At 43.5% G+C, this 11,721-nt stretch overlaps 1 protein-coding gene across 1 annotated transcript in view; it reads left to right on the top strand.

Annotated features, from left to right (window-relative positions):
- Nucleotides 1-2,270: 2,270 nt before the first annotated feature.
- Nucleotides 2,271-11,721, top strand: part of TRAK1 (trafficking kinesin protein 1) — a 124,289-nt gene continuing 114,838 nt past the window's right edge. Inside the window, exon 1 of the mRNA XM_079299928.1 lies at nt 2,271-2,480. The gene's annotated coding sequence lies outside the window, so the exon portion shown is untranslated. The remainder of the gene's footprint in view (nt 2,481-11,721) is intronic.

Genomic DNA, 11,721 nt, shown 5'->3' with positions numbered 1-11,721 from the left:
GTTTCTACTTCCTGGTTTTCCCTCTGCCTTTTTTTTTTTTTTTTTTTTTTTTTCCCTCAGCATTTGATGTTCTTCCTGGGCTGGATTCCAAGGTGCTTCTGTTCTGTGTCTTCCTCTGTTTTTCTGGAACTGAAAGCTCTTTTTTTTTTTTTATGTCACTCTGCTTCTCATTTATACTATGTAAGGCACAGAGCAAACTCTTGTTCCTCAAAATTACTTCTCCTTCACTGTACAGACCATTCGTCCTCACTGCTGTCTCGGCCTTATGTTACACATGATAACAAGTTTCCAGCTGCTGCTTTGGGGCTCCATCCATCTTTTGCAACCTCTCAGTCTTGTTCCCTCTCTTGTGCAACTTCTGTCGCTCATCTGATTTCATAGTTAGCTGTTTCAGTATTAATCAGAAAACAACTCTTCTTTAAAGCCTCCTGATTTAGCTTGCTCACTGGCAAGGGTCGCACGTCTTCAAGACCAGACATAAAGGAAGCAATAGGAGGACTCAGCTAAGGATGAGAAGTGGAAGGCACCAACCTTTTAAGTGATACTGTGTTGTTAGACTTCTTAGCAGCAACCTGAGCTTTCTAATTTAGGGAGGATTTAGATGAGGCTACTGAGATGATTTAAGAGTGCAAGGTTACCAGAGGGGTGGGTCCCTTTCCTCCCAGACTAATGGTTTCAGCTCATCTTTTGTGCTCGTTCCTGATACTTCTATGATGATAAGGTGAATCAGTTTGCTGATGGGGCAGAAAACCGATATGGGAAAAATACAGTTAGTTCTGTGTGATGTTAGTAAACGACATCACTGGGGAATCCTAAGTAGCAGAGCCAGCCCTTGGGAAAACCAGGAGTACTGGCTCCTCCACAGGAGAAGTGGGGAGAGAAGCCTCTTCGTTTTGGCAGCAACACCAAGCATTTAGGTTGACTCACATGCCCCATTTAAATCACTAGCTGGAGATTTGCTCTGTAGACACGCCTGTTTGGAAAGCAGCTGCCTGAGAATCCTGTTGGCTCTCACAATGTTTCTCCTCTCTTTTCCGTCACCCAAAAACATACATCCCCGTCTGGGATTCTCTTTGTTTGCATCTGTGAATGGTTGGATAATTTCTTTTTATGGATTATTCAGGGTCGAGCCCTGAATTAATTTATCCTCTCTGGACGTTATTCCACGCTTCTGGAATCCTGTCACCACCAGCATGACTGCAACCTTTTTTTTTGTCTTACCAGCTGTGACCTTGAACACATTTCTATTACTCCCTTGCCGGCAGACAAAGCCAATCAAACTTTCCTTCAATAAATATATGAAGTCCTGATTTGTTCTGGGTTTCTCACCTTCCCCCCCCCCCTTTAATAATTATTACATTTATCACAGGTTTGGAAGGGACCTCTGGAGATCATTTTGTCCAAGCCCCTGCCAAGGCAGGGTGAGCTAGGGCAAGTTACGCAGGAACGCATCCAGGAGAGTTTGAGTGTCTCCGGAGAGGGAGACTCCACACATCCATGGGCAGCTGTTCAGCGCTCCGCCGCCCTCAGTGCAAAGCAGTTCTTCCTCATGTTGCGGTGAAACTTCTCGTGATTTAGTTTATGACCATTGTTCTTTGTCCTGTCGCGGGGCACCACCAAAAAGATTGGAAAAAAACTTGGACTTGAGACTTTTCTCTGTATATGAGACATTCATAGCAAATCTTTTCCTTTGAGGAATTTCTGGTGCTTAATACATCCCGTAACCATTGTTGCCCTCTCCGCCTCTCAGACCAGCCCAGATGGCTCGTGCGTGTCCCGGGAGCTGCGGGAGCGGTACCGGGTTGGGGCTGTTCCGCACGGCGCCGAGCCGCTCCCGCTGGGGCCGTCCCGCGGCAGGGGGCCGGTTGCCGGGCGACGCTCGGCCCCTCCTCCGCGGCAGGGCAGGGCCATGAGGTAATGGCCTCCGGGGGGCGGGAAAGGGAGCGCTGCGATTACCGAGCCAGCGGCCGCCGAGGTAGCCGGCGGCGGCGTTCCCTGCTTCCCGCCCCTTCCTGCTGCCCCGCCGGCGGCGGGCGGTGCCGCAGCCCCCGAGGTGTCCGCGCCGCCCCGCCTCCTGAGGAGGCTGCGCGGCCGCAGGAGCTCCGCGCCCGGCAGCGGCGGCAGAGAGCGCCCGGCAGCCGCCCCACGTGCGCTGCCGCCCGGCCGGAGGGGCTCGCAGCGGTCCCCGGGCGCCGCTAGAGAGCCTAGAGCTGGAGCCGCAGCGGCCTGGCAGGAGAGACCCGGGAGGAGGAGGGCACATGAGGCGCCGGCAGAAGGAGGGAGCAGCAGCAGCAGCCAGCCGGCCACCGCAGCCCCTGCGCTCTGCCCGCCCCGCACGCCGCGGCTTCTCAGCGGCGCGGGCCGGGGGCGAGCCGTGAGGGGAGAAGCAGCCCGGAGGTGGCCGCCGCCGGCAGCGAGGCTCCCCCGGCCCGCGGGGGCGCCGCCGCCTGCGCCCCGCCGCCCGGGGGGCCCGGAGCGGGGTGAGTGCGGCGGAGGGCGGGCGGGGATGCGCGGGGGCACCGGTGCGGCCGCCGCTGCCCCCGATGAGCGAGAGGGTGCGGGGGCTGCGGTGCGCCGGCGAGGCCTGCGGCGCTCGCCGGGCTGCGGAACGGGGGGTGAGCAAGGTGCAGCCGCTCTTCCTTCTCCTCGGGCCCCTCGACCTTCACAGCCGGCTGGCTCGGGGGCGGGCGCTGCGCCTTGCTCTGCTGCCTGCGCTCTTTTGTTCCTTCCCCTTAAAGGAAAGAAGAGTAGAATTGCGTATCGAAGGTCAAGAATCGCTCACAGAATTGTGCCTCTGCATTATTTGCAGCTAGACTGCTGCTGTTTTCAGATACAAGGGCCCCCCCGCATGCAGAAGTAGCTTTCTAGCCATCGCAGAGCGTTGGGGATTATGGATAGCTTTTGGCAGTACTCCACTCTTTAAAATGACTGAAATACTCCGTTATGGTTTTTAGCAAGTTTGAGGTCTTGGTGCCTCTCTTGGTTTGCATCTGACGATTTTGAATTTTCATCTATAGGTGAGATTGTTTCAGGTAAAATTAGGGAAGAGTTAGGAAATTTCCAAAGAAACTGAACTTCTGGTAAAGAGTGGGAGCCAGGGTTCATGTTCTCCCTCTCTCCGACTTCAAGAGAAGTCTCCTTGCGGACACTTTTTTCTGCTTTGCAATCTGTAACCTTATTTGAACCTTTCAGTCCGCTGAGATTAAGTCGTGGGTGTAATGGTTTTTGCAATCAGGAGAGCAACAGCAAATAAAAAAAAAAAAAAAAAAAAAAAAAAAAAAAAAAAAAAAACAACCAAAAACAACAACAAAAAGTTAAAACCAAGCCAAACAACAGTTATGATGACCAGTTTGCCATATGTGCCTGTTTTACTGCTATGTGTACTGTATATGTGTTGTTTGTAGTACCCTGCCTTCTGGCTGTGCTAGAATTGCTCCGGATTTAAACGTGTTTGTCCTAGTAGGGCTCTTCTGGAGTTACAAGAAGAAGTCTAGAAGAGGGAGTGTTGCCTCCAAGCCCAGGGACTGTATTCACAAAACTGTGCCTTCTCTGAGGCACTGTAACCTGTTTAAACTGAGTCAGAGCAACCTGTGATGACAATAAGAAAATTATATTAAGCCATTAAGCTTACTTCTCTGTTTTTTAATGAGCATCATTGCAAGGGAGGAAAACCAGGATGGTAAAAATCCTAATGGAAGGCAAGAGTTTTTAGCTTTTAATGTGAACTGCTGAGTGAAGACCAAACAGCTGTATGAACAGATAGAATGGATAGAATTTAAATTTCTCATGTTGTAAAAAGTTTGTCAGTTGCATGAATGAGCTTCCACTTGCCAGCGAATTGAACTGCATGATGGATGATAGTGGAAAGAAGTAGGATCTCTGGATCTAGTGCAAAAAAGTCCCATACCAGACAAAAATAATCTGTTCATCTTTTTTTCAGTTATGAACCGAAAATTCACACTGGAACTTGGTGTGCCTGTTCTAGAACACTGGGCAGCACAACAGTATGCTAAGGAAGCATTAACGTGATTAGGTACATGCATTTCTGTGTGGTGCCCCATGTTTGATATGTGGGTGCTTAAAATCCCAGTGAAATATCCAACTGCTGCAGCAGCCTTTGAGCATCTGACTAGTTTAATCCAGAGTCCTGGCTAATAGGCAGGACCAGGATGTGATACATAAGTTTTGCCGTGGATATTTAATGTATTTTAAGGTGACACTCAGTTTGTGGAACACAAGTGAGAGCTCGTGGGAGTAAGCAAGCTTGTATGTACCAGAGAGCAAGATCATATTGGGAGGATTTGCCTGGAACTGGTGGGAATTCCTGTTCCTCTCTTCTGCAGCTCATGCCTGGGCTCCTTGCTGCTTCACACATTCTGTCTCCTGTAGCAGATTACCAGCTGCTTTTGTAGATGTAATTTGATCCTAATCTTGCAGTGTGCTCTGAGGATTTTATTTATACTCTAGCCGATCTTCTTTGGGATAGAATAATGAGATTAGTATGGCAGAAATTAGTGCAGGTTAAATATTTTTCTTCTAAATGTGTACTTGATCAATATTATTGTTTCTTAGTGTTGTTGCTATAATCCTGAAAAGGAAAAATGCTTAAACTTCCCACTCTGTCTGCTGTGATAGACTGTAAACGGAATGCAAGGTACTTTTTTTAAATAGCTCTGTAGAAAGGATTGTCAGAATGAGTGTCATTGAGGCAGCATCTGCAGTATTGAAAGGCAAGAGGTTAAAACCAAGAAAAGTTACATATTTTTCTTCATAAGTTTCCTATATTATTTAAAATTTTCCTTGGGAGAGGAGAGATAATTAAGCAAGAAGGCAGTATATGAGTTATGTTTGTTTGAAATACATTTCTTTCCTAAGTCTTTAAAATTTTGTTGATTTCCAGAGTTGAGGTAGTTTAGTGCTCCTCCTGCCAGGACTAGAAATAGCATTTGTAGGACAAAATTTGTTTTGTGTTGTCTGGACATTGTATGTTGTGAGTGATACTCAAGTCAAAGTTGGTGGTTTCTTGTTAATTCACAGAGATTTGTGGATTCTTTACTTAGAATTTTGTACCATATAGCTTTTCCTCTACCTCAATAAAAATAAGTGCCTGCTGTAATAACCCTCCAATATTAGGCTGGGTTACTTAATTGGTATATCTTTGAATAACTCTGTTTTAACTCTTACAAAACTATCATTTTACTTCACACACTACTTATTTCCCAATACTTCCATATTAATGCAAGGACAGCCAGACCGGTAGAACTGGTCTGTATTATTGGGAGTTGTGATAACCACAATATGGAAATGGGAGTTGTGCTTTTTCCTGTTGGTCAGAGTAATGTTGTTGAAAGGAAGGCTTTTACAACTAGTTCTGTTTTTCTTTTTGAACGATTCCTTTTCTCCAGATGTACCTGGCAGTTCTACCTCTGTAAGAAGTTTAGTGTTGCACTAAGATCAACATTCAAGAATAAATACACTTAAATTGCCTGTGAAATGAGCAAAGACATACAGGCAGCATCCCCTGTGATGCTCATGTTGTTTTCCTTGATTCTGCTGGGAGTGAGATTGTCACTTGTGTTCTTCAGAAAGGCTGTGAAAAGGAACAGATTCTGGTAGTGACTGCACACCAAGTGGCTTTCAGAGTTATTGTAAGAACATAGTAAGTAGTAGAACTACTTTCTAGTCGCTGAATGACAGTGATGGCTTGTCAGTTGTAGGCAGCTCAGTTACACTATGAAGCTGTGTAAGGCTGGAACTGTAAAACTGGGATGTGGTCTGCAGTGCCTGTGCCGTGAAGGTATGTTTCCCTGGTCATACATATATCATTAAAACTCCACAGGCAATGCCACTGGCATCTTGGAATGCTGCACCTGTATGGAGGGCTCAATTTTGTGTATTCATTTGTGGGATCAGTGCTACTCGGAGAGATGAAAATCTTGAGAATGAACTTCCTGTTAACATAGACTTTCCAAGATATCTGGTGGTGTCTGGTTCAAAGCCTTCCTGCTTACTCAGTGGTTTGACTGAGATAGCTGTGAGTTTACAAGCACTTTTATTTTACTTTGTAGTGAATAGCATGATGCTTCCTAAGTAGATTTCAGGAGTTCACTGATACTATTCTTAGTCTAAAACTGTCCTCTATTTGAACTTTGATTCACCAATATTTCTGTTTTTATTGGAGCCTATTGATTACAGTGCAAAAAGTCATGCCATATAGTCATCCTGCTTATGGTTGACCAGCTAAGAGGCTTATTGATAGCACAAACAGATTAGCTCAGAGATAATTCTTAGATTCAATTATGTTGGCAGATTTGCTTTAGTTAAATCAGTGGCCTTACTGGAGTTGATTCTTTGCCTTATCTTGTGGCTTCTCTGGACAAGATTCTCCAACCTTGGTGTCCATTAGATGCTGAAAACGCAAATGAGATTGCTACTCTGTAACTTGTATTTTCTTGTGTGCATATTTGAGGCTTTTTTTGTAATGATACTGGTAGATTAATATGTTAGAGCCCTCTTGGTTTTGCTTGTATTTATAGCAGAAATTCAGAACACTGTAGCAGGGTATTAGAAAGAAGGGAGGAAATGTGGGAAGAACTTGGTTTAAAAGCCCTTGCAAAGTTTCATTATTGGCTTCTTTTGACATTAGACCGTGCCGCTGCCCAGCAGAGCAAGTTTTCCCATGAGTGTGGATTCTCTCTTCTATCCCCTTCCATACTATGGTGTTTGGAGTCGACCCATTGATTCAGACAAGAGCTGTTTTTAAGGTTAATTTTTAGACTGTCCATCCTGGGCAGCTGAGCAGCTGTTAGTAGGGAGCAAAGGAAGCAATAGTAGTAAGTGAATGGGACTTTGGTGTCATGAGAGAGTAGTCCTTAGTGAACATGAGCTGATTTTGTAACTGCTGCACTCCAAGGTCTGGTATAACCAAGACTAGTTGTGTGTTGGTAAATGAGATGCTGAGGCTGACAATAACTTGCTGCATATTTTTGTTCTTGGAATGAACATGGCATGTTCTTGGCTCTGAGCACCTGTGTGAACAGAAGAGAGAAATACTGAACTCTCTAAAAAGGTTGCTTTGGTGGACCACAGCGTGGTTAAGATTTGAAGGGATTTCTGAAGGTCATCGGAACCTGCCTGCTCAAGCAGAGTTCTCATAGAGCACTTGGCACAGATCTGTGTCGTGACAGCATCTGAGTATCTCCAAGGCTGGAGACTCCATTGCCTACCTGAGCTACTTCAGTCGGTGCCTGGTCACTTTCAAAGGGAAAAAGTGTTCCTGCATGTTCAGAGGGAACTGCTCATGTTTCAGTCTGTGCCCATCTCTCTGCTTCTGTCTAGGAACCACTGAAAGAACCTAGCTCTGGCCTCCCTCCCTGCAGGTATTTATACCACTTGATGAGATCTCCAGCTGTCAGTCACAACTCTCTCAGCCTCTCCTCACAGGAGAAATGCCCTGGTCTTCTTTGTCTTAGTGGCCAGTCACTGTCCTCTCTCCAGTGTGTTCATCTTTTTCTTGTACTGGAGAACCCAGAACTAGACACAGTACCCCAGATGTGGCCTCACAGTGGCAACTAGAGGGGAGAGATCACCTCTCATCTAGTTTCCCATTTAAAGGAAAAAATGTGTGAACCCCCTGCTCTACTATGTAATAATTCCATGCTTCGAAGAAAACACAGAAAAACTGTTGTCATTAGTTTTCAATGAAGTTTAATGCTGAGTTGACTTGTTCCATCTTTTAATAGAAACCAGAGGTTAGGAAAGTGTTCATACAGTGGAAACTTCTATAGCCTAGAGAGGAAGAATGAAAGCTATGGATACATTGAGTTACTTACATGTGCCTCTTGGAAGAGCTTAGTTGACTACTACAAATTGGAATCAATCCGTGCACTTTAAGAGCACTGTATGTTCAAGTAAATTCTAAATTTCATCTTTTTAAAGGCAGCTGTTGATAATGTCATACTCTAATCTAATTTAAAGCAAATCAGGACCCTGTATGGATTATGGTCTGACAGTAGCCACAGTTTGGTGTTCTAGGGGGACTGAAGTGCAGTTTTGTTTCAAGAGAGGGGTATTTTTAAAAAAAAATCTCATTAACGTCTGCTATGGAAAATGAAGGCTTTTACTATCCTCTTCAGTGTTTATTTAAGTGGAGCTTGTGTTACTTACAGCATTGCCTGTCCCAGAAAGCCTCATTTCACTATCAGATACTGCACAGTTGCATACTTTGCAGGGGAGCAGCAGACACTCCTCTGCAGTAAGCAGAAACCTTGCAGTTCAAATCTGTGCAAACCTATTGCCACAGTGAAACCTGTAAAATTAGCAGAATTGGAAGGCATTGGAGCAATGCCAAAATCCTTAGACTGTCCTTTAGACCCATTTTAAATGGAATTTCTTTATCTGCAGCTGTGTCTGCTCATAGTAGCTATTTCTGAGGTATTAAGCACTGCTGATATAAAGTGATGAGGTAGAAATCAGTCTTTCTTTTAACATGTGTTTTTGCAATAGATCTTCTGCTGTAGTTGCAAATGGCAGAAATAAATGGTGGACTTCTGTTGTGTTCAAGTAATAACTGCAGTATTGAGTACTTTCAGGTATTTATGGGGGAGGTGGAGACCAGGATTAAGCAAAAATATTACCTTCTTGGGGCCTTTGGTCCTGTAATGAATTCTGCAAAACTGCACATGTGAAGGCCATGTTAGAATGAGTCCTTTATGGCTGTGTTTCCTGAGGATCATGTAATGTTGTAAGGTGGTAAACAAGCATGTTGTGGCTTGGCTTAGTGAGTTGAGGCTGACCTGAGAGCCACACATTTCCAATGTAAGGCAATCTCAACTGAAAATGCTTTTTTGATTGTATGAGGTGTTTGTAATCTTTGAGTACTCTTGTATTTGCTCAGGAGTATTTTACTCTATAGTGGCTTTCTCAAAAACTGTGGTTTTGCAAGACATCAAAAGCCATTAGAATGAAAAAGCTGAGAAAAGTTAAATGTTGCGTTTATCTGGATGAGTCCTTTGTCCCAAAGTCCAGAGAGGAGTGTACTGTCAAACTATTGGATGTATGTTTTGCTATTTTTTTTTTTTCTGCAGAGATCATTGATTTCTCCATGACATTCACTTGTACTGCTTTTATCTACTAAATGAGGTTTCATTTAGGAGGTGTTGTACCTCAGGCAAATGCAACTTTCCTAAATACTTTGCTCTTTAACATTGCAAAAGCTGCAAAATACTCAGTGTGAACTTCTAATGAACTGAGTTTGTTTAAGCATTCACAGATCACTAAAATTGGTCTTCTCTTACTTTGCAATGGATGATGGGGGGCAGCAAGATCAAAACATTTGCAGTAATTCAGGAGTTTATGCCAGTACTAGAATTAAATCCAGTTCTTGTGAATCTCTGTTAAAAGGCTAACAGTCTCTTGGGGTCAGTGGATTGGCACATTCTGTAGCTATTTAGGGCCTGACAGGGTATGTAAAACAGGCAGCAACCTCAGTAGACATGTGTGCTACCTCGGCGCTTTTTTTTCCTACATTACTGTGGTTGATAGTGTGCATTACTAATTCTCTTACCAAAAAAAAAAATAAATTTCCATGTGGCCCAGAAGACATTCCCTGAGGAGTGTACGACTTTCTCAAGTAATTTGAGTACATTTTACAGAAGTGAAACACATCTGGCAGATGGGTTGTGCAGAATAAGATGGTGCTACTTTTGCAGTAGTTACTTTAGTAATATAGGTGGACTAATAAGCTGACTATGGTATATTGCTATGGAAAAGATCAGTGTTCAGAATGTGAGCCTGGGATTTCGCAGGCTGGGAACAGAACACCAGGAAGATGTGTAGTTTTCTCACTTTGCTAACTGAAGAATGTTCAAAGTAAGTCAGTCTTAGTTTCTTGGGCCTGACTTACTAACATCCACTCTCCAAAAGTAAACGCTGCACCCATTTTGTACCATTTGTCAGCTTTCAGAGGACACCTGCTGTATGTTGACATAAAGGAGGAAAATTGGAAGGTTTTCTCAGATGTCCCTCAGTAGTATTATACTGAATAGCAGGAAAGAGAGACGGGAAATATGATTTTTGACTAGGAAAAAAGGACAATAATCTTTTCTGTTTTTTTCTTGGGGGTATTACTGTCTTTAAAAAATTATAGATGATTTTATGGAATGAGTCATGTATTAAATCAAGAAATGTTGGTATGTAAAGTCAAAGATCATAACCATGTGTAATTTGAAGACAAACATAGAATTAACAGTTCACAGTGGTTACCTATCTAATGAAGAGCGCTGTGGAAAAGGCAGACAGATGTCATTGCATGTTGGGTGTAGATCTTGAATACGGGTATGGATTTCTTAAATACAGTCTGAATGATTTTATTATGATCTTATTTCACTCATAGAGGAATATTTTGTGTTTTATTGTTGCTCCCAAATGGTTGTTGGGTAGACCTGATAACAGGAAATTTATCATAATGATAGGACCTTAAATGATTGCACACAGCAAAGCTCCAGATGCCCTGTTCCTGGAAGTGATCAAGGTCCCGCTGGATAGGGCCTTGGACTAGTGAAAGACATCCCCACCCACTGCAGGGATTTGGACTAGTTGACCTTTAAGATCCCTTCCAACACAGAATATAGCTATGACTATGAATGTTTTGGAGTTTTTATCAGAAGGTAGTGTGAAATGCATTGTGTTGATCTATATGAATGTTTACAGTAAGAAGTAAGAACTGGAATAAATTTATTTTATTTGCTAAAGTAAAGCTGATGCTTCCTTAAAAGAAATTTCAGATGACTTGTCAACTGTTCTTTAGGCAGAGGGTTTGATTCAGGTGGACAAAATTGTATTTTTAAATATTCCTTATTGTTTATCATAGTTAATTTTATCCTTTAAAAATAGTAGGATTAAAGCTGACATTTCTTCCTTTCTACAACTAGTAATGGAGTATATCCAGGATAAGTGTGCAGTAGGGTGGCTGTGCTTTCAGGACAGCCTACACTAATACTAGCCAGAGGTGCCTGGGAAGGCGTGTGCCTGGAGGCTGTGCTTTGTAACCAGGTTATCCTGGGCTCAGAGTTTGCCATCTCTTCTGGGAATAGTCCTGCCTTGTCCTACCAGCTGTGTGTGCCCCTTTGTCCACACATCTTTCTTACTGGTATCCCCTGGGAATAAGCCAAGGAGGCAAATTGAAAAACGTGGGTTTAAAATTTGGTTAGATTTCCTTGGTTTTAGTTTTACTGCTAGCTTCTCTTTCCTTAGCGGGTTAGATGAACAGTGGGGATGGCACAAAGGTGACATAGGAATGTGCAGGCATGGCCAATTAGTGTTTAGTTTGCTTTAGGTGTATAATACCACACCTTGTATTCAACCTGCAGGCATCAAGTTATATAGGTCTCTTTAAAAATGAGACTTAAGTTATGTAGGTCTCTTTAAGAATGAGTTAGTGCCATCAAAATTGTATGATTTGTTAGTTATGTGGAAGTTTTGTTTTGTGGTTTGTTGGGGTATTTTTGTTTTGGATTTTTTGTTTGTTTTCTTTTCTTAATAAAAGAAAGGCAGCAACATGATTTTACTACTCTTGGTTAGCAGATTTGCACGGGAAGGATTAAATGCCCAATCCTGTCTCTCTTATCTGTTAAATTAGCCCTAATTAGTTTGTCAAGAAGGCTGAGAGGAAATTCCTGAATGCACCTAGGAGCAAGCCTATTGTTTTGATCCTATGACCAG

Source organism: Erithacus rubecula, assembly GCF_903797595.1.
Source record: "Erithacus rubecula genome assembly, chromosome: 3".
Classification (NCBI taxonomy): Eukaryota; Metazoa; Chordata; class Aves; order Passeriformes; family Muscicapidae; genus Erithacus; species Erithacus rubecula.
This window is presented reverse-complemented; position numbering and strand designations above follow the sequence as displayed.